We start from the raw sequence: 27854 nt of genomic DNA, 5'->3' as shown, positions 1-27854 counted from the left end.
GCTCACTGGCAAACAGGAAAGGGAGTCTATACTCCCCGATTTTACTAGTGCTTTGATGAGTTTTGGGGTTTAGCTTTATGCAATGTACTTTACCTCATAAACCAAACCCTTTTAAAGACTCAGCAGCCTTCAAAAATTTGAGTAAGGAAAGAGAAAAAACCCACACTTATGAGATTTTCACTAAAGCAGTCCACTAAAAATTAAATTACATGACCACAAGCATCTCATCTAGTAACTTTCATTTAGTTGACTTCTGGGTAAAATTACTGCTCTTCTTCACAAGCATCCTCAAATATAAAAATTGTAACAGACCAAAGCGTTGTTCCCAGCCCAGAGATTGAGAAATGTACAACAACCAAGCAAAGAAACAAAGAGAATGAAAACATAGCCCTTTAAGATGTGTTTCAGTAACTGCCACACACAAAAAACCTGAAAACTGCTACACACATCCATCTGGCACATTGGGAAGTATCATCCTAAACATACCTCAACTGCTGCTTCTTTTTCAGGTGGGTACCTCCTGCTCATTACTGATTAAGTTACCACTCTAGAGCTCGACAGAAAGGACAAGGAGTTGGCAACATTTGTTTACAAGGACAAGGAGTTGGCAACATTTGTTTACCATGAAGACTACCATGAGCTTTCTAAATTTGCCCATGCTGTGGGATTTGCCTTCAGCCTCTGTGCTCAACACTACCCAGTCCTCCCCCCTGTGCCAGGCAGGAAGGGGGCTCCCAGCCAGAAGTTCCTGGAGTACATCCCACGTGCTCAACACTGAGAAAACTGGGAAAGCTTTCACTTTTGAAACTCCACTTCACTGTTCCCAGGTGGAGTCTTAAGGGCGCTGTTACCTACACTTGCAGCAGCAGTGAGAAGCTCCCGACTTAGCTATGACTCCTTTATGTCCACAGCCTGAGCTCAGAGCTGTCAGGACCTTCATTACTGAGCACAGCAAGAGAAGGGGTATTTCATTACTGAGCACAGCAAGAGAAGGGGTATTTCACTACTGAGCACAGCAAGAGAAGGGGTATTTCCACAGCAGCAGCACTTTGGGCGCTGTCCCCGCACACTTGGGACTGTGGCCGTGTGTGGTGGCACTGCGGGAGTGCGGGGCGGCAGGGTGAGCAGTGCGGGTGTGGAGGCACAGTGGGCACGGTACCTGGAGCAGCAGGTGGAGTGTGTGTGTGGGGTACAGAGAGAAGCAGGTGAATACGTGTGGGGTGTGTGGGTGGGTGCACAGCGGTGAGAGGCACATGTCGGGCACGGAGCCATGGCGGGAAGCTTCCTTTACAAGCAGGGACCTCCTGCCCAGGGCCCGGCCTGCAGACACTGCCCCCCTTCAGCGGGTTGAACCCCCACTGCAGACAACAAACAACCTTTCCCCTTCGGGATGCTCTCCGTGCCTGCTCCCGCACTGCTGGGCCGCCCAAACCCGCCAGCAGCGAGGTGAGAGCGGTGGGAGAGGGCCCGGCTGCCTGGGAGCCGTCAGGCCCCGCCGCGGGCCGGGGAGCCGCCGCAGGAGCCGGGGGGGAGAACGGACAAAGGGCGGCGGCACCTGCACTCACCAACAGCAGCAACCCTCGCTGGCCTCTAGCGTGAAGTTTATGCGGGTGCCGCGGGTGAAAGGGAGCAGCACCTTGTCGGTGTTGAGCCTGGAGGAGGCGGCGCCCCGGGCACGGGAGGAGCCATGCTGCCGCCGGCGGGGCCGTGCGGGGCGCGAAAGAGCGGCGGGGCCGGGCAGGGCAGGGCAGGGCAGGGCAGGGCTGGGCTGGGCTGGGCAGGGCTGGGCTGGGCCGGGCAGGGCAGGGCTGGGCTGGGCTGGGCCGGGCTGGGCAGGGCTGGGCTGGGCCGGGCAGGGCAGGGCTGGGCTGGGCTGGGCCGGGCCGGGCTGGGCTGGGCCGGGCAGGGCAGGGCCGGGCAGGGCAGGGCTGGGCTGGGCTGGGCCGGGCAGGGCTGGGCCGGGCAGGGCAGGGCTGGGCTGGGCCGGGCTGGGCCGGGCAGGGCAGGGCTGGGCCGGGCAGGGCAGGGCTGGGCCGGGCAGGGCTGGGCTGGGCTGGGTTGGGCAGGGCTGGGCAGGTCTGGGCTGGGCTGGGCTGGGCTGGGCTGGGCTGGGCACGGCCTCGCCCGCCCTCCGCCCCCCGGGGCCGCGCCGCCCTCCCTCAGGGGAACTCACGCGGTGCCAATGGCCAGGCGCCGGCTGTTTGAAAAACGTCCTTTTCTCCGGGCCTAACCCCCAGTGTCTCGTGGAGTCGTGCTCTAGACCCTTCCCCTTCCCCGGCCAGGCTCCAGCACCGCAATGTCTGTTATGTCGTGGGTAGCAAAGCTGAACACAGGGTTCGAAGCGTGGCTTCAGCTGAGCCCAGCACGGAGGGACGGTCACTGCCCTGGTCCTGCTGCCACAGCAGTGCTGGAACAAGCCAGGTGCCATTGGCCTTCCTGGCCCCCTTCATGTTCCCCGGACACACTGGTGCTAACAGCTATGCTGAGAAACTGTTCATTCATTACCACAGCATCTCAGAATGGTTTCGGTCAGAAGGGGCCTTAAATCACCGACTCCCACCCCCGCCCTGGGCACCTTCCACAGTCCCAGGCTGCTCCAAGCCCTGTCCAACCTCGCCTTGGGCACTGCCAGGGATCCAGGGGCAGCCACAGATGCTCTGGGCACCTGTGCCAGGGCCTCTCCACCCTCACAGGGAGGAATTTATTCTTAACATCTAATCTCAAACCCCTCTCTTTCAGTTTGAAGCCACCCTCCCTCTTCTTGTAACCCCAGGCCCTTACAAATAGCCTCTCCCTATTTTTTTTTGTCAATTCCTTACGGTACTGGAAGGCCACAATTAAGTCACCCCAAAGCTTCTCCAGGCTGAACAAACCCAATTGTCCCAGCCTTTCCTTGTATGAGTGATGCTCCATGTGTGAAGGATCTGATTGTCCTTACCTATGAAAGAAGCATGGTACACATAGGCATCAGGAGAATGGATTTCAGAAAGGTCACATGCATGTTGGAGATCCTTAAAAGATCCTTAAATCCTACTCAGAAGATCAGCTTGCTGTCCAGGCACATGAGCTAAAAGTTTACCCAGCTTTAATTTAGGTGGTATTACCAAAGTTAGTCAGTTCTCATTTATTCTAAGCAAGTAAACTTCTACAGGACGTTCTCTTTACATAGGAGCACTATTTGCACTATTTATTCAGCTCGTGTTTTACTTATCAGTACCTCAGCAATGCTGTTCCACTTTCTATCCCAGAGGAATGTGTGCTGCTGGACAGTTCAGTTCTCCCTGCAGCTTCTGTGCGTGTATTACTCATTTTCTGATTAACGATCATGAAATTGTATGGTCTGATTTAGAGAAGAGCTGAACTATGCAATTTAAGTTAATAGGAGCTGGGCCTAGAAAGATGTGTGATATTAAAGGTGTTGGCAAATCAAGCTCTTGCACTTTAAATCGCCCCCCAAAATACTGAGGGTTGTTTATCTTCTTTACTATTTCTCTCAGTGAAGTTGGAAGCTTTCTTTGTAGACATGTTAGGAAGATAAGTTCAGTAAAGACTGGGATATTAGGGAGGAATGTATAAAATTGCCCATGGCTAAAGAGTACAATGTGTTTACAGTTAGTACAATTACAACTGAGTAAATAAGAGGTAGATAATGAGTATTTTGCAGCCTGTGTTGTGAATGAGGTGAGGAAATGTCTGTATCCTAATACTTCCTAGCTTTAAAAGCAGAGTGTGCAATCTCAGAATTTATTTCCTTTCTCTCATCAGCAGCGGTGGTGATGAGTATTCAATGTGAGAAGAATAATTTTCCAGTAGCAAATACTTCTTAGACTTGAGTTCTTTTCATAAGGATCAGCAAGGTGCAGCTGGGACCTTAAAGCCTATTGATGAAACATGACAGTGAAGTATTGCAAGTAAACATCCAACACACCTTTCAGTGCATACCTAGCGGTTTTAAGAACAGAGTAAGGCAGGGGACATTGATGAGCAAATCTACAGTTTCCATTATATGGTAAAATTACCAAGTGAATTGTGTGCTCCCTTGAATTGTAAGTCATGCACTGCAGCACTGTGTTAGCATTTCTTTTGGCCAGAGGAGGCTGAGCTGGGGGGCAGCCAGTGCAGTCAGGGTGTGCTCTGAGGAGTCTCCACCTCAGGGGTAGGAAGGACTCACTAAAACATCAGGGGCTGACTTAGCAGCGTTGCTGCACTGCTCCACTTTTCCTTTCTGCGCTGCTGTGAGATCCATAGGAGTCAGCACAGCCCTCCTGCCAGGACAGACAGTGCAAACACCTCCTCTCAGGGTTTCCCGGTGTGCCGGAGAATGGGAGCAGGATACACCTGCCAGGAATTGGGGGTAATTTTACAGACATATCAATGTACACCTGAGTAAGTCTGATAAAGAACACAAATGGAAATGCCTTGGTCACAAAGAATGTGATTACAGAGCGATAAGAGGGAGTGCTTTAATAAGCTGCTTAAGGAGGGAGATAGGCAAACAAGAAATGGTTGTTCCCTAAGAAGCTGAGCCTTTTGTGGAAGAATTTCAGGAGATTTTACAGGCAATCAAAATACATGCAATAAATAACAAAACACCAGGTGCTGATCATGTTTCTATTGGAATATGAAACTAAAAGGGAGAGAATTACTGAAAGATTTTACAAACTCACTTGGTTGGTCAGAAGATCTGAAAACACTGCCAAGGAACCAGACAGACATGTACTCTGATCAAATCTTTTAAATCTATCAATTTCTGAGGGAAATATGTTTTTCATAAAGCTAGAAAAATGTGTGTCAATATATGATTAGGTGATCTGTTGACAGTGAAATACTTTTAAATCCTTGTTCAAGAAAAGGAAGTATTTGAATGGCACGCTGATAAAGGACCATCTGGACAAGAAACACCTGGCTTAATTTTCAGGCATTTCATATTTTTAAATGTCTGAGTAATTTAAAATATTTTAAACTTATCTTTGGAGCGAAAGAACACACCCCCCAAGAGCGCCCAAACCCAAACAACAAAACCAACTCTAAATAAATGCAACTTAGAAGGTGAAACTTCAGCAAAATGGTAAGGCAATGAGGTGTGGAGGGTTATTTTAAAGTGTGCTGGGTGAGGATGACTCAAACCAGCTCCAATCTTAACCCCTGCAGGTATGTCTGTACTTGTGAGTTAACAGTGTAGGACCAGCTCTGTGAAGTTTCAGCAGCTGAATGCATTAGGTACAATTTACTTGTAAGAGCAGTTTCATTAAGCTGAAATAATCAGGGCTCACCCAGCAGAATGATGAAAAACATTCTCCATTATCACACTCTTGAACCTCTCAAATAAAATAATATTTGATTGAAAGGCTGAAGAATGCCTGACAAGCACTAGTAATACATTTAATGAAACGCCTTTTCCTGTAGGGATGCAGCTCTGGTTGGGAAGAGAATGGGGAGTTGCCTACACCATGCTGAGGAGGAGATGAAAAGGGCAAGTCACTAGAGTTGACAAAGAAGGTGGTCTGGGAATAGTAACTTTAGAGCAGAGTAACAGTGATGGGTCTCTTTTTTTGACTGATGCTGTCTGTGTTTACGCTGCAGAGCAGAACAGTATCCTGCAAAAATCACTGGGAAAGATGGTCAGCTTCCTTCCTGCCTGGCAGGCTGCTGCTCCCCTTGTCTGTCTCACCCATCACTGAGATCATAGCACATATATTTCCTGACTGACCAGCTCAATGGCTTTCATTGCTGGGCTTTTTTCTGCTTAATTTGCTTGCTGGTTCCACCCTCATAGCTGCAGAGCCTTGAAAAGTATCTCCAGCAAAGGAACTTCAGTCAAAGAAGTATGTAAAGCATCCAATATATTAAAAGGTACCTAAAAACCAACAACAGAGGAACAGCACTTCAGCTGGTGTCCCTTAGCGCCAGCAAAAGACTCAGAGAATCCCAGGATGGATGAGGCGTTACACTGCATTACCTCACACGGGTATTTGAGACTTACAGAGTACAGAAAGAGTCCTTTTCCAGTTATTTCTGGATCACTTTCTCCACCAGTAATCACATTCAATTTACTGTATTAGACTTTTGTATCTTCATACACCTATGGAAGGTTTTATGAGAACATCCTTTCAGCCTTACTACTGCTTTCTACAGGGGTAATGATGGACTGACAGCAATATAAAACTGACTATTTTGGTTATCCTGGCAGGATTTTCCTTCCTTCCAAGGCATTAGGCCAAAGGAAGGCATAAATTCAGAAAATGTCAAAAATTAAGGCAGGCAGTTACTGGTGTCGAGGAAGGAATGTTTAAAATTGATGGAGGTTCAGTTCATTCAGGTTATTGAGACAAGTTCTTGTGTTTAGAAAATGGGTAAAATAAGAGTCAAGCCTGCCTTTCTTTGCACAGCTTCATCTGCCAGGGATGCTGCTGGGAGTTTTCCAATGTGTACCAGGTACAACTCAGTCCCCACAGAGAAATGCAGCTCTTTAGATCCCTGTTCCTATGGGATAAATCCATTCGAGATGCAAGACTTTCCCAGATCCTGTAAAATCCCAAGACCTCACTAATTTATGCAGGATGAGTCTGATAACATTGAGATTATGAAATAGTTGCACCAGATAAAAATAACGGATTTTCACTTCAGAGTTTATCTATCTTTCTAATGTAAATTTATGGTTATGAAAGGAGGTTATTTGTAGGTGTCTTTTCAAGCTGTTACATGACAGTGCTTCTGCCTTGTGCCTTTGTACACAGATAGAAATCACATTAATGAGCTATTCACCCAACAACTCAATGAATGCAGGAGTGAGGAGAATTCACAAGATAAGACAAGTAACAAACAAAAATCCCAACCTTTGTTTCTGCTTTAAATACACCTAGGAAATTTAGCAGAACACAGAAATCTTACATCTTGAAAATAATGAATACTATTTATGAGCAGGCATGTGAATATGTTTAATACAGTTAATAGTACTAACAAAAGTGCATTTGGTCTTTTCAAGGTTACTTGATTGCAAATTATACTATGTACAACTCACAAATCTTAAGTAGGCATTCCAGTACAATAATTCTGAGTCTGTTTTAAACATGAACACTCTTCTGAATTGGTTTGCTATTTTTTATGCATTAAACACCAACATGGGACAATGTATAAAATCCCATCATCTTTTCTATTTTTCCCATTCTCTTCATGTAGAAGTCTTCTGATCTGATTTATCTCAGCACTGACAGTGATCTATAGGGTTCTGTACCTAAAAAACAAGGATCTCAGACTTCCCCATCTACAGAGACACTAGAAAGTGTGCATTTCAACTCTAAAATTGCATTTCTTAATTTAAAATATTTCTTTTCATTCTAATATATACATAAGTACTAAAAATTCAACTCCTCCTGCCCACCTTGAAGAAACCTAAATTCTTTTACATGCACAGTGAGTCCTTCAAAGGAGTCATCACTTCCTTCACAAGAATGTCAGTGGAAAAACAGGAGGTGCTGCAATATACCACAGACTATAACAGATCATATACTGCACTCAGGTGCCCTGATTTCTGTTTTGTCTCCTAAAATCCTTTCAGGGTCACTTTTCCAGGTAAGCTATCTACCAATCAAGTTACTGTGGGGAATGGAATATTCAACATTGAAAAATTGGATTAATTTATGGAGCAAAAAAGTTGTCTTTGATGTGAATCTGCAACTGCAGATTTGTAGCAAATAAAAAGGTTAAATACAATGTCTCTGAGACAAATTCATTGCAGATAGTGAGGCACAGGACAGTAATTTTAAATGTCAGGCATTTTGTAAGTTCTTCTAACCCGAGTAAAGGAATCTGCTTTGATAGAACTTACTGAAAACTTTAGTAAAGCATGTCAGATTTCCCGAAGAACTTCATGGTTTCCCATGGAAAGGCCTATTAGTTTAGTAACACAGGTTTAGTTCAATAAATTTTCAATTAAATGCATTATTACACCTGCACACTTTCTGTGAAGTAGCACACTTTTTGTGCTAAGAAAATTTGGTCCCTCATAGTGTTCATGCATGAAGGAGGTTCACTTCAATAGCATATGAATATTCATTAACATTTTTTGTATTCTTCTACCTCTCCTTTGGGACAAAGTTCAAACAAGATGATTTGTACTTGGAAGACACTAATTAGAGTTTTTAAAGCTGTATAAATTACACACTTTTTAGATGTTGAAGTATCGTAGTTCCAGGAATAACTCTAGACTTTCTGCTGAAATTTATAACACATCTAAGTTTTAATATATTAGTTTTTATAACAGTGGCAGAACACTAAGAAACTGCCCTTTTTTATGTGGTTTGGTGATGTTTATTCCAAATGTATTTTTTGCTTTCAGAAATATCCACTACAGATACTATACCAAAGTATCAGAGAAATGCGGGACTTTTTCTGATATCCAGAAAAATCGAAATTACTTTGAGAAGGCAGCATGTCCTGCCAGCATGATTAAAGCTACAATAGTCATCAGTTTGGTTCATCTTGTTCATCTTTGACTTCAGGCTTGATTAGCTATAAATGCTTACCTTGTCCTCTCTGGATCAAATACCTAAACAAGCTTTGATTTTCCAAGGATATTCTAGCCAAGGCACTTTTAGCAGTTTCACTGGGGGAAAATGCTTAAGGTACTGTTTTATAGTTCAGTGATGCCATACACAGCAAAGGGAACAGGAATACAGAGGTAGTTTCCCCCCTCTTTTAAAATTAGATTTGGTTTTTCCTCACGTAGCCTGTTATTTTTTTTCAAGACCCATAATTAAATTCAGTGAAAATCGCAGGTACTTGCACTTGCAAAGTTTTGGGATGTGTTTTGGTTTGATTTTTTCTTCAGCTTACAAGTAAATCACAAGTCATCCTGATTTTCCCTGTGTCAATACTGTTGTTCCCATGCAAAGAGTTTTAATTCATTAGGCTGTCAGTTTTCAATTCAGTAGGAGGCTAATATTAGTATGTCCCAAGGATCTGGACTGTAGTTAGCATTTAATACACTCATTCATTATCCAGAAAGGCAGAAACGAAGTGTAGAACAGAAAAATGATGTCAGCAGGATTTTCAGATAACAACATTATTTATCTTCCTAAGAGAAGGCTGTGATAAACTTCATGGGAACAGAACTAGGCAAGTTGGCAACATAATAGTTGGTGAAACTCAGACATTGACAAATGCAGGGGAGAGCATGGGAGATTGGCAAATCTGAACTGCCTGTGCCCAGGGCCCTGTTCTAACTTCACACTAACTGCTAAGGGAAAAAGAACACCCAGCACAATTATAGACTCTTCTCAATGCCCAGCAGCACTCAAAAGCTAAATAAGGTGATGGAATACAAAAAGAAATATCCTAGAAAAGACCCAAAAAAGTGGGAAAACATTTGTTCCTGTTTTCCTTTGAAGCTCACAATAAGCTGGGGTCATTCCTGCTCACCTGGGATCTGTCATAGGAGAGGGCCATGTCTCTAACAGCTCCTAAATCCATTCTCAGGTGCAAAAATCCTCCCAGCATCCCTCTGTTTGCAAAAATCAAGGTTTTGTGCTCATTAATAGGAAAAGCTCTATGGGTGGCCTGCAGCTGATGTTCTTTTGTTTGCTGGACCCCAGTCCGTGCTCAGGTCTAAATGACCGACTCAGCCCCGAGCTGCTCTTAAGACTGATTTGACCAAAGGCACTGAAGCTCTGTTGACTACAAATTGTCCAGGAAAACAAGCACAGGAACTTAGCTAATGTCAGTGACAGAAGCAGAGTGCAGAGTTGAACCTGTGAAGCCATCTCACTGCCGCCTCCCCCCACCCTTTTATTTTGAATTGATTTAATGTCTGGGGTGCCAGTTCTTGCATGAAATGGGTCCTCAGCAAGGATCTGCTGGGCCTCCTTGTGGTAAAAAGGCAAACTGAAATTAAAAGGAGGTTGATGGCTTTTAAAAAAAACATATGCCTGTTTTTAAAAGCTTAGATTAGCAGAGGACAAGGCCTCAGGGTAAGCCTAAGGCCTGCACGACAAGCCAGAGGAGCTCTAACAGTGCTGTGTAACAAGGTGTTCCTGTGGACACGAGGTACCCTTGAAAGAGCCCGGGTTCTCTGCACTCAGGGATTTTTTAAAGTCTCCTGGGGGTGCTTGATTGTTGCGCTTTGGATCCTCTGGCCCACTGGTCCTTTTCTGGGTCGCTGACAGCTCTGTAAGAGGATGCAGTCCTGACCAATCATTTTGGAACACAGCAATTTTACCGGGTGGCTCGTTTCCCAGTCCTAGTTCCAGTTGCTGTCATCACCCTAGGATGTGACTTTTCTAGAAGATTCTTACTCTTGCAACCCCCCTGTCTCTGTTTAGTAGCCATAGACATACACTTAAACAACTGTACATTCAAGTCAATAACTTACCATATTAATTATATATCAACTCATTATATTAATTAACAATCCATAACAACATATAATTAACCATCAATAACTCCACCTATGAAAGTGAATTTATTTATACCATCCTGGGTGTCTCCCTTTGTGCTCCCAGTGCTTCTGGTCTGGTTTGCCTGAGAAATTTGTCCATTATGCCTCTGTTTCCTGTCATTCCAATGCATGGCCCTTTCCCGCTGCTTGGCATTTAAATATTCTGATTATTTGATTGGATACCTTACATCTTGCATTTCATCACATCAAATTGTGTTAATCAGACTCTGTCCTATCAGGAGTTTCTGGAACACATTTCCAAGCCTTCCAGCTGTAGCCCAAGGGAAGCTGTTTCTGTCTTGCATCATAAAACTGCAAGGTTTTTTGCAAAGACAGCCCTTTACAAACAACATGTTGTGTGCATTAACATTCGAGGGGCTGCTTTCCAAGACAGACAAAAACCCCATGAACAAACAGCAAACGAACCAAAAAACATATTAAAAACTGGTACTTCCATTTTAGCTCTTGCTTTCAATGTTTTCCAAGCCAGCCTCCTTTTCCACTGCAGTATTTTTCTTTGCAAACCCTTGCAACAAACCCTTGCAAGATGATGTGACTTATCAAGGAAAACACAACTCACAAACAATGCATATATTGAAGTAAGCATGCAGACTCCCATTATCACAATCATCATAATTTATGTTGCTGTTCATTTTTATGTCAGATTGTTTTCAGAAGGGTGAGAACAGTATCTCAGGTCCCCGGCTAGTTTGATGCCGTAGCCACTTATTATCTCCTTTCTTACAAGCTGTCCTCCCGGTAGTTCCTCTGCCCATTGGTTGCTCTTGTATCTCTGCCTCCTTCACCTATTTTTATCTTTTTCTGCATTTGTGAGGGTGTTTGTGTTGGTTTGGTTTTTTTCTTGGTGCTTGTTTTGTTTGCCTGTTTTATTTGGTTACAGTTTTGCTTTTGCTTTTTGCTTTTTGTTTTTTTCATCCACTTAACAGCAGAAATACCCTTGTGATTTGTATGGTGAAGTTTTGATACACAGGTGTTGCACATAAATGTTGTTTTTTTAAAGTCATCTCAGACACAGACCTGCAAGCCCCTGTGACTGGAGAACTGAGTGCTCTCAGACAGCAAATTGTGCATGAACAGGAAACTTGTAGTTCCTATCTCCTTTACACAGGGCAAAATGTAAAGTGGTGGGAATGGTGCCAATTCTAGCCTTTCTTTTGCCTTGTTTAGCTGCCATGCCATACCACCGTGCTAGAGTCCTCAATGAACTGCAAGGGTCCCACAAGAAAGGCTGGGACAGAGTGTTCAGAGTGTTCAACAGGGCCTGTGGCAACAGCACAAGGGGCGATGGCTTTCAGCTGCAGGAGGCTGATTGAGGTTGGATCTCAGGAAGCTGCTCTTTTCCACTGAGGCTGCTGAGGCACTGGCCCAGGCTGTGGATGCCCCATCCTTGGGAACAGGGCTCTGAGCACCATGGTCTGGGGGAACGTTGCTAAGCATGGAACCAAAGGCTCTCTAGCTCAACTGTCACGTCACAATCCATGTCCCACCTGGAACTGCCAGCAGCCAGCAAGCAGCACAACACAACTGTTGGCCCTGGGGTCAGCACACCCTGCACGCTGCTCCTGCCCGCTCCTGCCACCCTTCTTGTTCCTGCCCCCGGATACCCCCATCATCAGTTTCCATAGCTGCCGAAGGCCTGGATTGTGTCATCCATCCCTGCAGGATGTTCACCTTTGTCCTGAGAAAGGTACGGTGCAATTCCATGAAGGTGGATCCCCCCAGCTGCCCGGGTGGGCTGGAGTTCTGGGGGGATGGGGTGGGACAGGGACCCCACTCTGAGGTTTTGCTACCTCTGCAGGCTGTCGCAGACAGAGAGGAAGAGATGGAGGTGGACACACCAATTGATACAGAGGAGAAGATGGAAGTGGATGGAGAACAGACTGAAGAGGAAGAGATGGAGGTGGATGTGGAAGAGGAGATGGACGTGGAAATGGAAGAGTGCACCGAGGACATGGAAATTGATGAAAAAGATGAAGAGGAGGCCATGGTCCTGGAATGAAGAGCGGTGCCAGCAGCAGGACAGGTACGTGGTCCCCACAGGACGAGTGGGTTCCCTGCAGCCAGGCTGGGGCTGGGCTGGGTGGTCCCTGCTCCGGCCACACAAGCCCCATCCCAGTGCCTGGGGCCCAGCCCCCAGACCCAGCCAGCCTCAGCTCTGGCAGCAGGGTCCCACTGTGCCAGCCTGGGGACACACGGAAGAGCCCTCTGTGCCTGACTGGAGTGACCATGGCACCTGCTTTTCTTACAGGACTGATGGAGATCTGGAACAGAGACGGCACCCTTTTGTACATAGTTTTAGAGTTTGTTGTTCCCTTTAGGATATAGGTTTTAGGGCTTCATTTTGTCTTCTGTAAATACGTTTCAAATATTGTTGTTAGATATGTTCTTATGTATATACGTTCAATAAATTGTTGTTATTACAAATATTCTTACAAAAGTCAATGTGTTCTGTGTTTTCATTGCTGTTCTTCTGTAAATAAACAACCCTGATTTTTCACACCCCAGTTCTCTTTCCATTTGCTTCAGGCACAGGCAGTATTGGCAAAGTTGTGTTTTCCACTTGCTCCAGGTTCCCAGGGCGGGAAGTTCATGGGGGAGCTGGCACAGCCACCCCAGGAGTGGGGGTACCTGCACAGAGGGGTCCCACTGACAGAGGTCACTGTCTCCTTGCAGTCTCTGTGGACACACTTGGGAGCTGCAGGGGCAAATCCCAGCGTGCCCGGTCCCGTGGGATCCCATGTTGGGACTCAATGTCCCAGCCAGGGTGAGCACTGCTTGTGGCCCTGGGCTCAGCATGGCAGGCCTGGTGCTCACACCACTGCAGACTTCAAGCTGGCCATGCACAGCTCCGTGTTTCTCCCAAAAATATCACTGCTGCAGCACCTGGGGTTCCCCAGTGCTGGCCTTGTTATCCCTACTGCATGGAGGATCGCATGGCATGGCAAAGGATGGATCCCATGTGGCATCCAACCTGCCCTGATCCAGGCTGGGCACCAGCAGGGGAAGGTGCAGTGCAATGTCTGCACAACCCAACCAGCCATCCTACCCCAGCCCCTGGATGAGATGGAAAAGCAGGTGGGGAGTGACTCCAAACAGCGCTGTCTGGTTTATCTTAGCCAAAACCAGCACTGGGGGTTGTTGGGAGAAAGGGAGAATTCACATGTTCAGTGACACATTGGAAGGACCCTGATCAGATTCACAGAGCAAGGAGAAATTCTGCATCCCTGATTTGCAGTATTTTCTGCTAAAACACACACCTGTCAGCCCAGGTAAAAGCAGATGTTCAATAGAGAGCTGGGTGGGATTAGGTAACAAGCAGATAGGAATAGGGAAGCAGCAGTATGTGACTTCTGTGTAGTTCTGAATGATGTTGTTCAAGACTGAGCTGCATAGTAATAAGAAATGGAAAAGCAATGATGGGAAAATTAATAGACGTACACAACAATGGAGATGAGATTGGATTTGAGGCAGGACTTGGTTCCAATCAAATCTTCCTGGGAAGAGGCCTGGCTTCAAATCGCATTGTTTGCTTTCCTTTGAAGAACAACAATAGCCAAAATATGACAGATGAATATTCCTGGGGTAGAGGTTGGTAATTCAACTGCCAACCTCAGGAGAGGAAGGATTGCAGGAACCACAAGAGGAAGACAAATTGTAGTCTCATCAAACAACAGAAAAGTCCAGTGCCTCTGTATAAATATACAGCGCTTGTGTTGAATTCTTCCAGGAAAATGCAAGTCTGAAGTGAATCCCAGGTGTTTGACTTCATGAAAATTAGCAAGCCCTGATTCGATTTCCTTCCAGTCGGTGAATACGAAATCCCTGGGCAGATGCCTCAGTTCCAGGTGTAGGTAGAGTTACTGTATCCAGGAACCTCTCTCTCCTCTGCATCTCCCATTTTTCTGAAAACAAGTCCACACAGTGGCCCCAGCAGCAGCACGTGTCACCCTCTGAGCTGCACTCGCTGAGATTTAGATTTCAGCCCAACTGAAGAACAACAAAGGCTCCTTCGTGCCCACACCCAGAGACAGAGCCCAGAATTGATGTTGGAAGGGATTTAAAGGGCAAACACAGGTGGCTCTAATCCCCCTTCTCACTTCACCTCGGCAATGTAGCTCTTCTTTTGGCCAAGTTCAGCAGCCCACTCATAGAATCCTAGCATGGTTTGGCTTAGGAAGGAACTCATGACCATCTCATTCCATGCCCCCTGCCTTCCACTATGCTAGGTCTCTCCAAGCCCTGTCCAATTGGTCTGGAACACCTCCAGGGATGGAGCTGCCACAGCTTCTCTGGTCAGTCTGTTCCAGGCTCTTTCCAATCTCACAGAAAAGAATTTCTTCCCACTCTCCTTCTAAACCTGTCCTTTGTCAGGCTGAACCCATTCCCCCTTGTTCTCTCCCTCCAGAGCCTTTTCCAAAGTCCCTCTCCAGGTCTCCTCAAGCACCTTCAGGCATTGGAAGGAGCTCAAAGGTCTCCCTGGAGTGGCTCCAGCAGCTCCACATCCTTCACCAATTCCAGAAACCAACCAGAGTTCAATAAATAGGAGACAAGAACTAGGTGGTTCAAGAATGGTTACCAACACACGGAAATGACACAGGAACCCTCAAGCCGGTGCTTCTCTGAGACCAGCTCTGCATTCCTCCCACGCTGAGGGAGGGCATCAGCAGGAGGGATCAGCACTGCCAGGGCAAAAGGTGGCCTCTTTTCATGGCCCTTGAAACTGGACACGTGAAATGAGGTACACAAAGCCAAAGGCCAGGTGGACCTGTCATCTCTGAATGGCTCTTTACAGTCTTCCCAGGAACATGAATGACAGTCACTGTTTTGCCAGGGAAACAGCATCTGTTGGGAATGTGGTGCAGAAAATGTGCTTTCTGCTCCTCTCGGAGCCAAAATTCCTACCCATTCTTGTAAGTCCCTCTAAGAAATAGACCCTGTTCAGCTGAGTGACAGTGAAGCAAAAAAGCAACCCAGGAATGCATTTTCCTGCTCACAATACCCTCCATTCACATGGGTGACTTCGCACTGGCACACAGGAGTAGGGAAGGAACCCAAACACATCATTGTACATAAAATCAGATGTGTTGAGGGATGAACACATCTCACAGGGATATGGAAACCTTCCCTGAAAACCCAGTCAGGGAGAGCCTGAGCTCTTTTGTGGCTCTAGGCAGGAAGATGCTCAGGATCTCCCAGAGAGGCTCAGCAGGCAGTAGGATTGTGCCTGGATCTCGCTCTGGAAATGCCAGTGGCTCAACTGAGAGCTGTGGGAATGATTTATAATGCACTGAGAGGGGCCACAGTCCTGCAAGGGTCTTTCATCAGGAGCAAAGAGCAGCCTGGAGGGTGGGGAATGCTGGATCTGTACCACTGTGTGCTCATCCTTCACCTTACTGGGGAGCTGCCCCCAAAGTTGCTCTGTATCACTTTTATGGTTCTCCTGTTGGGTATATTTTGGAGCAGCTGTTTTCTGTGGCTTTTCATGGTGGGAAGCAGCCATTTGCCTGCTGTGATATCCTCACAACTAATACTAACTCCTCATTCCCTTTGGTTTTATTTGGGTTTCTTTAATCCATTGGTTTGATTAGTTTGTGTGGGTTTGTTTGTTTGGGTTTTTGTCTGTTTTGCTTTGAGTTTTTTGTTTGCTTTTTTATAAGTGAGAGGTGAACTTGGCATAGCCAAACTCAAGAAAATGTACACCAGGCTTGACTTTCCAGAAATTGCTTTTGGCTGGCTTTAACTTCATCCTCCAGGCTCAGGATAACCAGTACATTTGCAGATTTTCCTCTGCAACATCAGCTTGCCCAGACTTTGTTCCGTGTATCAGAAATGGAGAAGAAAATGGATATTGTGCCAAGCTTCATTTCAACCTGCATCAGCATGAGAGAAAAGAAGAAAAAAAAAAAAAAAAAATTCACCAGTTAGAGCAGAACCAGTGTCCCACCATCTTCCCCTCCACTGTTATTAATTTTGTACATTTAGAGGCAAACCTGGGCCTAAAGCTTCCATCGCTCAGTTCCTGATGCAGGACTGCAAGGGTCCCACAAGAAAGGCTGGGACAGAGTGTTCAGAGTGTTCAACAGGGCCTGTGGCAACAGCACAAGGGGCGATGGCTTTCAGCTGCAGGAGGCTGATTGAGGTTGGATCTCAGGAAGCTGCTCTTTCCCACTGAGGCTGCTGAGGCACTGGCCCAGGCTGTGGATGCCCCATCCTTGGGAACAGGGCTCTGAGCACCATGGTCTGGGGGAACGTTGCTAAGCATGGAACCAAAGGCTCTCTAGCTCAACTGTCATGTCACAATCCATGTCCCACCTGGAACTGCCAGCAGCCAGCAAGCAGCACAACACAACTGTTGGCCCTGGGGTCAGCACACCCTGCACGCTGCTCCTGCCCGCTCCTGCCACCCTTCTTGTTCCTGCCCCCGGATACCCCCATCATCAGTTTTGATGGCTGCCGAAGGCCTGGATTGCGTCATCCATCCCTGCAGGATGTTCACATTTGTCCTGAGAAAGGTACGGTGCCATTCCATGGAGGTGGATCCCCCAGCTGCCCGGGTGGGCTGGAGTTCTGGGGGGATGGGGTGGGACAGGGACCCCACTCTGAGGTTTTGCTACCTCTGCAGGCTGTCGCAGACAGAGAGGAAGAGATGGAGGTGGACACACCAATTGATACAGAGGAGAAGATGGAAGTGGATGGAGAACAGACTGAAGAGGAAGAGATGGAGGTGGATGTGGAAGAGGAGATGGACGTGGAAATGGAAGAGTGCACCGAGGACATGGAAATTGATGAAAAAGATGAAGAGGAGGCCATGGTCCTGGGATGAAGAGCGGTGCCAGCAGCAGGACAGGTACGTGGTCCCCACAGGACGAGTGGGGTCCCTGCAGCCAGGCTGGGGCTGGGCTGGGTGGTCCCTGCTCCGGCCACACAAGCCCCATCCCAGTGCCTGGGGCCCAGCCCCCAGACCCAGCCAGCCTCAGCTCTGGCAGCAGGGTCCCATTGTGCCAGCCTGGGGACACACGGAAGAGCCCTCTGTGCCTGACTGGAGTGACCATGGCACCTGCTTTTCTTCCAGGACTGATGGAGATCCGGGACAGAGACGGCACCCTTTTGTACATAGTTTTAGAGTTTGTTGTTCCCTTTAGGATATAGGTTTTAGGGCTTCGTTTTGTCTTCTGTAAATACGTTTCAAATATTGTTGTTAGAAATGTTCTTAGGTATATACGTTCAATAAATTGTTGTTATTACAAATATTCTTACAAAAGTCAATGTGTTCTGTGTTTTCATTGCTGTTCTTCTGTAAATAAACAACCCTGATTTTTCACACCCCAGTTCTCTTTCCATTTGCTTCAGGCACGGGCAGTATTGGCAAAGTTGTGTTTTCCGCTTGCTCCAGGTTCCCAGGGCGGGAAGTTCATGGGGGAGCTGGCACAGCCACCCCAGGAGTGGGGGTACCTGCACAGAGGGGTCCCACTGACAGAGGTCACTGTCTCCTTGCAGTCTCTCTGGACACACTGGGGAGCTGCAGGGGCAAATCCCAGCGTGCCCTGTCCCATGGGATACTATCTTGGAGCAGGACTGAGCCTGCGTGGTCCTGCACAGCCTCATCCATGGCTCTTGCCTGGATAGCCCCAGTGATAGTAAAAGGGTTTTAAAATCATAGGGATTTAGGGTTAACAGGAAAAATAAGCTTATTAGGCCCTGGAAAAATAAGTACCCTAAGCACATGAAGAACTTGTACTTGCTAGAACTGCACCTGTGTAGCTAGTAGATGATAAATTATATAATTCTTAGATATGATGATTGTTTAGTAATTAAATATAATTACTGTTTAATCATAAGAATAAACATGAGAAACTGTGGTCAGGGCCCTAAGAAAGATCACAAGAAACTCATGTCAATGTATATAATAGAACAATATATGTTGAATAATTAATGTGTAAATTATACAACGATAGAATATAAAATGCGTTCAGCTCGAAAGCCATGTCAGAGTCAGATTTGGGTCTGTACCCCTGACTCCCAGAGCTCTTAGTAAAAGCACCTGCATATAATCAAATCCTGTGATTATGTGTGTTCCGGAACGCTAACACCAGGGCCAGCGAGGTGCACTGGGCTGTGGGCAGCCCCTGTTCCTGGGCACCCTGAGGGGCTGGACCAGCCTGGAGGCAGCCTCAGCACAGGGGCCTCGGTCCTACATGGACCGAGATTTTCTTTGGAAGCCCCCTCTGTCACCAGACTCTGGGACATGCACAACACAAATTGATCCTCCTAGTTAAAGGTGTGACGTTCATTGGCACAAGTTTGTCCCTTGGACTTTCTTGCACAGCAAATGTCAGCGCTTGTCATCCCTGTTCTGCACTCCCTGCTCGGGTACCAAAACATCTGAACCTGACAGAACATCTCTAATTAGCACCAACCTGCAGAGAGCTGTCACAGCTTTTCATCAAAAGCAGCAAATAAATGATTCCCACGGGGTCCCACACAGCTCTGTGGGGACTTTGTGTGGCTGCACTTCCAGCACCAGCCCAGGTGCACAGGAATTTCAGGAGGAGATACAGAAGGAATCGGCCATTCACAGAGAAAAACATCACTTTGCATGGCCCAGATCCCCACAACACAGCAGACTCTGGTAACCCAGACTCTGCACTTTTACTTTCACCTCTGTGCCTTACTTTGCCTCTCACTAAACTCCTCCCAGTTTCCCTCATGCTCAGGTTCCCAAGATCATTACAAGCAGCATTGGGAGCCGGGATAGAGGATGGGAACTGTTCCAAGGCTCGACAAAATTTCTCTTCTCAGGCCTGACAAGTCCAGCCAAGGAGAGAGGAAAAGCCTGCATGAAAGAGGTGTGAAATCAAAGCAGTAATCAAATTTAGGTACAATGAGGGAAGCTGAGAGGTTTTCAATGTTCAGAACAAGATTAGCAGCTCCAGACACAGGAGGGATGCAACATTTTCCCCACTGTAACAACTCTGTGATGCAAATTGCATCTCAAATCCTTCTCCCCAGCTCCTGGGACCTTTTCAGCCACAAACGTGGTGCTGAATTTTTAAAGCAAAGTGGAAGCTGGTCAGAGGTAGTTTACAAATAAAAATCTCAGAGGACAGTTTGTCAGCACCAACAGGAGCAAGGAGAGGCAGAGCCTGGCCCCCGGGGTGCAGCACAGCTACATGACACATGCCTGAAACTCTAAGAAATTAAAGAACTTGCCACTGGTTTCTCTCACACAGGAAGTACAGAAGGTAACTTGAAAAAAAAAATTAAATGCCTGCAGCCTCCTGCCCACGGAGGAATAACACAGAACCAAAAGAAAAAAAAAAATTAGGAAGAGAGAAATAAATTGGACTGGCTCATGGAGGAAAGCCTGGCAGCAAGTTTTATCCCCTTTCAAAGCATCTTTCTACCCGCATCTACCTGGTTAGGATACAGCTCACTGCTTCAGTTTTTACCTGCTATGCAAAAAAAAAGGACCATCCCCCTAGGTTTGTGCTTGAGGAGTCAAAGGGAATTCCCATGCCTTGTGCCCATCTGTCCCTCTCTCTGTGTGTGTGTGTGTGTGTGTGTGTGTGTGTGTGTGTGTGTGTGTGTGTGTGTGCACAGAGTCTTCTCCCAGGTAACAACCAACAGGACAAGAGGAAACAGCCTCAAGTTGCACCAGTGGAGGCTCAGATTGGATATTAGGAAAATTTCCTCACCAAAGAGCAGTCTAGCAGTGGCACAGGCTGCCCAGGGCACTGGAGTAACCATCTCTAGAGGCATTTAAAGGAGGTGTGGATGTGGCACCTGGGGACATGGTTCAGTGGTGAGCTTGGCACTGCTGCGGGAATGGTTGGACTCCATGAGCTTTGAGAGCTTTTCCAAGCTAAACAATTCTTGCAAAGCTCCTTGACTCAGTGTCCCAGCCATGGTGAGCACTGCTTGTGGCCCTGGGCTCAGCATGGCAGGCCTGGTGCTCACACCACTGCAGACTTCAAGCTGGCCATGCACAGCTCCGTGTTTCTCCCAAAAATATCACTGCTGCAGCACCTGGGGTTCCCCAGTGCTGGCCTTGTTATCCCTACTGCATGGAGGATCGCATGGCATGGCAAAGGATGGATCCCATGTGGCATCCAACCTGCCCTGATCCAGGCTGGACACCAGCAGGGGAAGGTGCAGTGCATTGTCTGCACTGCAGTCTTTTACTTATTAAAAGCCCCCCTGAAAGGGATCCCAGCACATTCTCTCGCTAGGGGAGGAAATAACACAGCAAGGTAGGACTGATGTGGAAAATTCAGCTCATCACATCCCAGGGGCTCACCAGCCCTTTGCACACCACTCCTGGATGGAAAGCTGCTGCAGGGACCTGAGGTCCGTGCTGGGGAGCAGCAAATCCGAGTGTTGAGCAGGCAGGGTGCCAGCAGCTGCTCCTGCTCCTCCTCTGAGTCACTGTGCCCTTACCTTGGCGAGCAGAGCCAGGAGCACCTGAGAGCAGCTCCAGCACCCGAGAACGTCTTATTTCCTGTTACTCCAGCAGCACTCTCTGATTACACATTCTCCCCCTGCTGCTAATTAATTAAATAAAATCTGGAGCACGTTAGCAGATGCAGAAGGGACTCACCCGTTGGCACACGCTGCCTCTGACCCCCTCCACAGCAGCCCTGAGGAACAGAACTCTTTTTCCTCAGCATTTCAGGGCTGGTGTTCCCCCTCTCCCAATTTTTGCCCTGTTTCTGGCAGAAGGCACCAAAAAGAAGTTACTTGCATAAGGAGGGAATGTGTTTTGGGCTGATTTTGGACAAAAAGCTGGGTCAGGCCTCATCCGTCTACCTGAGGCCTTGGGCTGCCACACTCTGGGTGGGAGTTTCTGCAGCAGCACCCAATCCTATGCAAAAAGCATTAAATGCTCTGATTTCATCTCACAGCACTAATTACTTCTCACAGGGCCTTTGATGCTGCTGAATAACTCATTAAATTCCCTCTGACCTGCCACAGCTTTGGCTGAGGGCACAGGGCCCTTGCAGGCCCGGGTGCCTCATGAAAGCCACCTCAGTGCCACCACACAGGCAGCGTGTGGCAGGGCAGGCTCATCCAGGACACCATCCACAGGGTGCAAAGAGAATGGAAAGCTCTGTCAAACATGCTGTAAAATCAGTCAGAGAAATTGTCCTTGACCAGCTGTCTCTCCAGGCCCTGCTTCCAGGGCTGGCACCAGCAAATGGGCCCTTGTGTGAATAGATCTGTCAAAGCCCACAGGAGCAATTCCCATCCCAGCCCTGCCTACTCAAAGTGGCATCATTTTGGTACCTGACTACTTCCAAGGTGAAAGCATATTCTCTCTAATTTGCTAAATTGACAAATTTACTCCTCTCAGGAGACAGTCTCATTTCCATCTTCTACCTCTTTAGCTTTGTACACTCAGTCTATAACATGAAAAGATTTTACCTTAATTTCTTCTCCAGAAAAGAAGACATTGATCTTTTATTTGTGGCACTTTAATTTGGCATGTTGACTACAAAAATCCACTGCTCATCACATCAAAGGCTGATCCAGTATTGCCAGTTACTCCAGCACTGGAAATCTATAGTGGGATGGGTGGAAGGAACAGGGTCAAAATGAATGGGTCTTCTCAGAAGAAGAAGCAGAATCCGAGAAGACGGCACAGCTTTAAATTAGGATATCTGCTGTGCATGGCAAGAAAAAACACAAGCCATCCTGTCTCTGGATGTGATTCAACCCACTTGCCCCCAGCTCTGGAAGTGTGGTGCAGAGTCTGGTCCTCACTCCCCTGGCAAATGACAGGGCTGGGCTGATCTCAGCCTGGAATCCCTGTGGATTGACAGCAAGGACTCCTAAAAGGTAAGTTTTGCTCTTCATCCTTCCCACTCTCCAGGAATTTCTCTAGGAAATTCCACTCTCTAGTGTGGATAAAGCAGTAGAGATGGAAGGTTCTGTGTGCCCCAAAAGTCATCAGCCTCTTCATCCCACAGCTCTCCCACTCACAGCCGTCAGTTCTGTGCAGAGCTGGCACAAACTGGTCACTACTGGCACTGCCTGTGGTCTGAGCTGGGAACTGTGCGTCACCATCAAGCTTCAAGTGCTTTCTAGTGGGAAGTGTTTTACACAGTTCCCTACAGATTCTGGTTCTGGGTCAGTCCCACAGCAGCTCTGGGGAGTGTTTAGGTCAACAGGGTCTCCCCAGGCTGCAGCTGGAGCTTGGGGCTTCCTTCCAAACCACAGCACAGTAAAAATATGTACTAAGGTCACAATGAAAAATCCTCTGCTGAGCCTTCATAGTATCTGTCAACTCCTAATTCTGATTGTAAAATGCTATTTAGGAAGATCAGACTGATCAAAATCAGGACTTTTTTGTGGATTTTTGTAAAAATGCTTTTTGAAGCTTTAAGATGGAGGGAATTTCACCAATGTCATTATTCCTCTTACAAGATTTTCAGCAACCTGTTATTTTGACTTTCCACTCTTATCTCCTGCCAACTTTTACCTGCCCAGAGCCACTTGTTTTGCTGAGAGCTGCCATGCCCATGCGCCATTTGCTGGGCATCACCTGCATGAGGCCTCAGGAGCTCACTGAGGAAAACTCACTCCTTCATATTCTTTGCAGAGCCAGGGAAGATCTTGCTTGCTCAGTCAAGCAATGGAAGAGTTTTCTGTTCAAACCTACTCTGTGGGGCATAACCGATGTATTTTTGACTCAGAGAAATCTGTTTATTTTCTGCTCTTAAATAAGGAGTGAGCAGCTCCATGAGTAACACCACCACGGCAGAGGAAACACAAACAGGCTGTTCCTCAAACAACATCTCTGAAGGGATTGTGCTCTGCTTTTCAGATGAGTTTAAGAGCTCAATAACAGTAGAGAAAGAAGCTTTCATTAAATCACACACAGAACATAATAAGGACAAATTACAAAGCTTCAGAAGCAAATCTGTGTCAGACTGCTGGCTAAGCAGGCCTTCAGTGGTTTCTCCTGCCCTTCTGAAGAAATAAGTCCTGCACACCTCATCTCACCATGCTTTTGAGAAAAGCTCACAACCAGAATCCTATGAGGCATCCAATTCTTTGAAAGGTATAAGCAACTACCCCCTCATGATTGTAATGAGTGGGGTGAAGCCTCGGGTTAGTGCTGATGTGCACACGTTAGAAGTGCAATAGTTTGTTCTGCTAGCCCAGGAAAAGCCCAGAAGCTCAGTGTTGTCTCAGTCCCATACTGGTAAGAGAAGATGATGTGGAGTTTAAAGAATTTTAAGGGTCAGCACCTACAGGATCAATCAACTACCCAAAACCAGACCCTGGACACAACTGTTTAATTCCAGCATTCCTGCCATGCTCTCCTGTCTCCATGCTAAAGCCTCCACCAAGAAACCTGCAGATAAGGAGGTGAGGAAAGAACAGATTCAAGGCCCTTACACAGAGGACAGAGTTCAGAGACCTTCCAGCCAGAGGGATCCCTCCCTGAGCAGCCAGGCTGCCCAAACTTTCAAAATCAAAGCTCCAGTATGCAAATCGCAGGCACACGAACCACAGGCAGAAATACCCATTGGCCTCTGGATTTGCAGGTGACTGTATAAGTGTGAACCTGGAGCTGAGGGATTGGATGTTTTTCCCTCCCAGGAAACCCAAGGCACTGCATGGCAGAGCTCAAGATGGACAGCAATGGGTTACTCGGCTGCCCAGAATCCTGCACCTGGGAAAGGGGAAGTCCAGGTTCAGTCACAGAGTTGTCACCACTTGATTTTTCTTCCCTCTCCTGGAATATATTATGATTAATTAAAGGCACTTAGCTAATTGGATTGTAAGCAGGTGCTGGTTAAAAAAACCAAGCCACTGTTCCCCTTTGAAATGCCAGACAGGAGATTCATTAAAATTCCCTTTGAAAAGACATCCCCAAACTCCCTGATCTGTTGATGAAAACAGTCAAGGAAAAGTTAAGGAAAAAAGAACAAACAATGTTTTTCAGGAGGTTTCACAACTCAGGCAACTGCAACCCCCATCAAGTATTAGGATTGAGGATTGGCATTCCCACACCAGGAAACCTTTCAAAGACTCAAACTTTCACTGAAAAGCAGTTCCAGGATGCACAGAGTTGAACAACAATCCCACGAAGACAGAATATTTCCATCAAGGCCGGGATGAGATGAGCAGGACAGGATGACTGGGGCTCTTCAAAAGCCAGACCTCAGAGCTGAGGCAGCATTTAATCCTGATATCCCTCTAGTTATCCAGAAAAGGATCAAGACATGTGAGGCAGCTCAGAAAGCCAGAGTGCTCAAAACAGTAGCATGTACAGAGAAGGAAGAAGAGGAAATACAGCTGGATACTTCCTAATGCTCTTCTTTGGACTGACCTGGTGTCTGGTGCAGCGAGTCACAGAAAACTTGCTCAAGACATGGGTGGCAGAACTGAAAATGCTCACTGATAAGCAACAGAAAAAATTAAGAGCATATAGAAGTGACAGTAGTCACAAGGACCTGGAGAAGAAAGAACCCCAAAAGGCCAGACAGGATGTAATATCATGCATAATGAGAGTAAAATACATGGTGCTATTCATCATGTATCCAAAGAATTACAGAATAGTTTGGCTTGAAAGGGACCTTTAAAGGTCATCTGGAAGGACAGAGGATTGATAGCAAGAGAAAAACAGTATCTTAACTGCCAGGGGAAACTGTATTGAAAGCAGCCAAAAATTAGAGCCAAAACAGCAACATCTTATCTTTGAACTAAAGACTTATCAATAACTAATGCTGTCTGCCACTGGGGGACACACTAAACCAGAATCCCTCCATGCCAGTTTTCCCATGCTGTGCTATCAGAGCTCTCCCTGCTCCCCAGCCCCTGCAAGAACTGGACTTTGTGATGTGACCCCAGCATGGCAGCAGCCCACATGAAACTCCACCTCCGAGAAGAGCAGCACCACTTCTCCAAAATAAGGCAGTTTTTATCAGAACATCAAGCTACACTAAACTTCTCTGGGTAGCACTGGGTGCAGGATAATTAGGGACAGAAAAGGGATGTGTCTGTGGAGCAGAGAGCTGGTTTAAATTCTCATTAGGTTGTTAACAGCTGGTTTCATTAGTCTGCCTACAGACAATTATAATTACTTAGTGGCTACTTCAGGGTGAAATGCCATTTCAGTTTATTAACATTCTCAGAGCTGGAAACCTGTCAGTGAAATTATTTTTAAAGTAGTTTGTAAAACTTGTCTGTTCTCGAAGAACTGTCAGACTGATAGACCGGGGTGTAACATTTATGCCCCAATAAAAGGAAGTTTGAATGCAGTTTAATAGTGCTTGAAATGTTCTGCTCTGAGAAACTCTCCCCAAAGTCCAGGTGGACCTTTCTCCATTGGAACTCATAGAAATTAGCAGAAGCTGTAACTTTGGCATTACTTTTACAGGAGCATTTATAGCCCAGGGGTCAAGACCAAAGCCATAAAATGCTGCTCAAGCCCTGAGCTTTCTCAGACCAGAGGTAAACTTGTATCTAAAGGTCTCTCTGGAGCCCAGGACTACTACATTGCTCAGTAGAATTCTGTTACAAAGCTTAGCCTGCAATGAAGGTAGATTTTTATCTTAGCTTAGTTAAATATTCCCCCTAAACCAGGATAAATTATAATTTCCCCACTATCATTATTTGTCCACTCCTAATTACTCTTTCTTCTTGCCCTAAGCACCATCCTTTTTCATACAATAGGTTTGATGGATCCCATTAAATTTATTATTCTACAGACAAATGTTGGATTAAAGTTTACCCGAATGAGAACTTTGTCCAGCTCCTGCCAGAACTAATGGAGAAGATATTTCAGTTTATTCAAAGCAGTTGTTATCTCAGAAAGAGGATCATGCTTAAATTAGAAGAAAAGTTCTGCCAGAAAGAGTATTCCTTTGCTTCCCCCAAATATCCACTAAAAGCCCTCAGTCAGGTAAGAGCTTTTTAAATAATTTCCAGTATTCACTACACGGCCAATTATTAAGAGAGCTCTGATCCTGCAGTGCAGTTAATGACCATCTCTGACATATTTCTTACATGTAGTTTTTTCCCACATTTCCTTCAACAGTAGCTAACCAGGTGCCTTGCCCTTTTTATCTCCTCTTTAACCCATTTACTCTCATCCTCCATGGCACAGCAGAAGATGTTTCCAGCCTGCACCAGCCACTATTTCACAATTCACCCATAAAATCCCAATCTTGTACACTTCCACCTCTTCATCTTCCCATCCACGGAGGGGAGCCAAGGTCAGCCAGATGCAAACGAGGTGTTTGAAGCTGAGCTGTGATGAGGCAGTGATTGCTTGATGAGCACAGGAGGAGGAAAGGTCTTGGCTGTGCCTTGGTTCTTAAATCATCCTCACTTGTGCAGGGAAATTAAGGGCAGAGCAGTGATGCTCCTCTGACCACTTTCCCCATAGCATTTTTCCTGTCACAAAGTCAAAGGCAGGCAACTCACACATATTCTTTTACTCTGACTCCTGCTGGGATAGGGAAAAAATAGGATAATAGGGGAAAATACCATTATTAGGGATTTGCATTGTGTGAGCTCAGGATTCCCCACACTTTTGCAATGGGGGAATGTTCATCGGGCAAAGGCTATGAGAAGGAGCTTCAAATTGTCCAAAATCCCAGTAAAAATACTTTTTCCTATGGAACCCTGTTGCCTTTATGAGAGACAACGGCGACCTGGTTACAAGAAGACAGCACGGCAGCCCGGCCTCACCCGGGCTACTCGGACTAACGACACACGCTGACACCAATGTGGCAGACGGTCGAAAGCGTTTATTATCTTATCTCATGGGTTTAAATAGTCTTGGGAGACTTTGCTTCGTCAGAGGGGGGCTGGGGGTCTCAGGGGATAGTGGGTAGTGGAATTTTACTTGGGCCGGTGTGGCTGCATTCCTCTGAGGCTTCTGGAGTCAATAGATAAGTGGGGAAGAGAGGCAGAGAGGGGGATGGGTCTATCTTTCCGTCACACCCCGAAATCTTCCGTTCGCCTGTCCCTTACCTACCACATCTCCCCCCTCCTTATCACATATAAAATGAGGTAGTCATAGGTAGAGGCACTGGAGTGAGGTACAAACTTGTAACTTGTTAAGGAAAGGGTGGTTTAGTAGATCTGGGTAGATTTCTCAAGGCAGGTGTTGAAGGCTTTAAAAGGTCTAGTCTTTGCTTATTTTGTAAAACTACTTCTGAAAGCGAAGAGACTGATTTTTCTAGGTAGGAGATGGATTTCTCGATCTTCTGCAGGTTTTTGTCGATGGTCATTTGCAGCTGAGAGAGTTTGTGTTGCTGGGTCGCAAGGGCTGAGACGCCCGTGGCTCTGCCAGCTGCTCCCAGGCCGAGCAGCATTGCGATAGTTATACCTGTGATGATTTCTCTTTTGCGGAGTCTGTTAGGTTCTTCGAGAAGATGGT

The 27854-nt window shown here is 46.6% G+C and overlaps 1 pseudogene; it reads right to left on the bottom strand.

Annotated features, from left to right (window-relative positions):
• LOC140680548 (nuclear pore membrane glycoprotein 210-like) overlaps nucleotides 1–27854 on the bottom strand; it is a 60954-nt pseudogene that overhangs the window by 31007 nt on the left and 2093 nt on the right.

Source organism: Taeniopygia guttata, chromosome 25 (assembly GCF_048771995.1).
Source record: "Taeniopygia guttata chromosome 25, bTaeGut7.mat, whole genome shotgun sequence".
Classification (NCBI taxonomy): domain Eukaryota; kingdom Metazoa; phylum Chordata; class Aves; order Passeriformes; family Estrildidae; genus Taeniopygia; species Taeniopygia guttata.
This window is presented reverse-complemented; position numbering and strand designations above follow the sequence as displayed.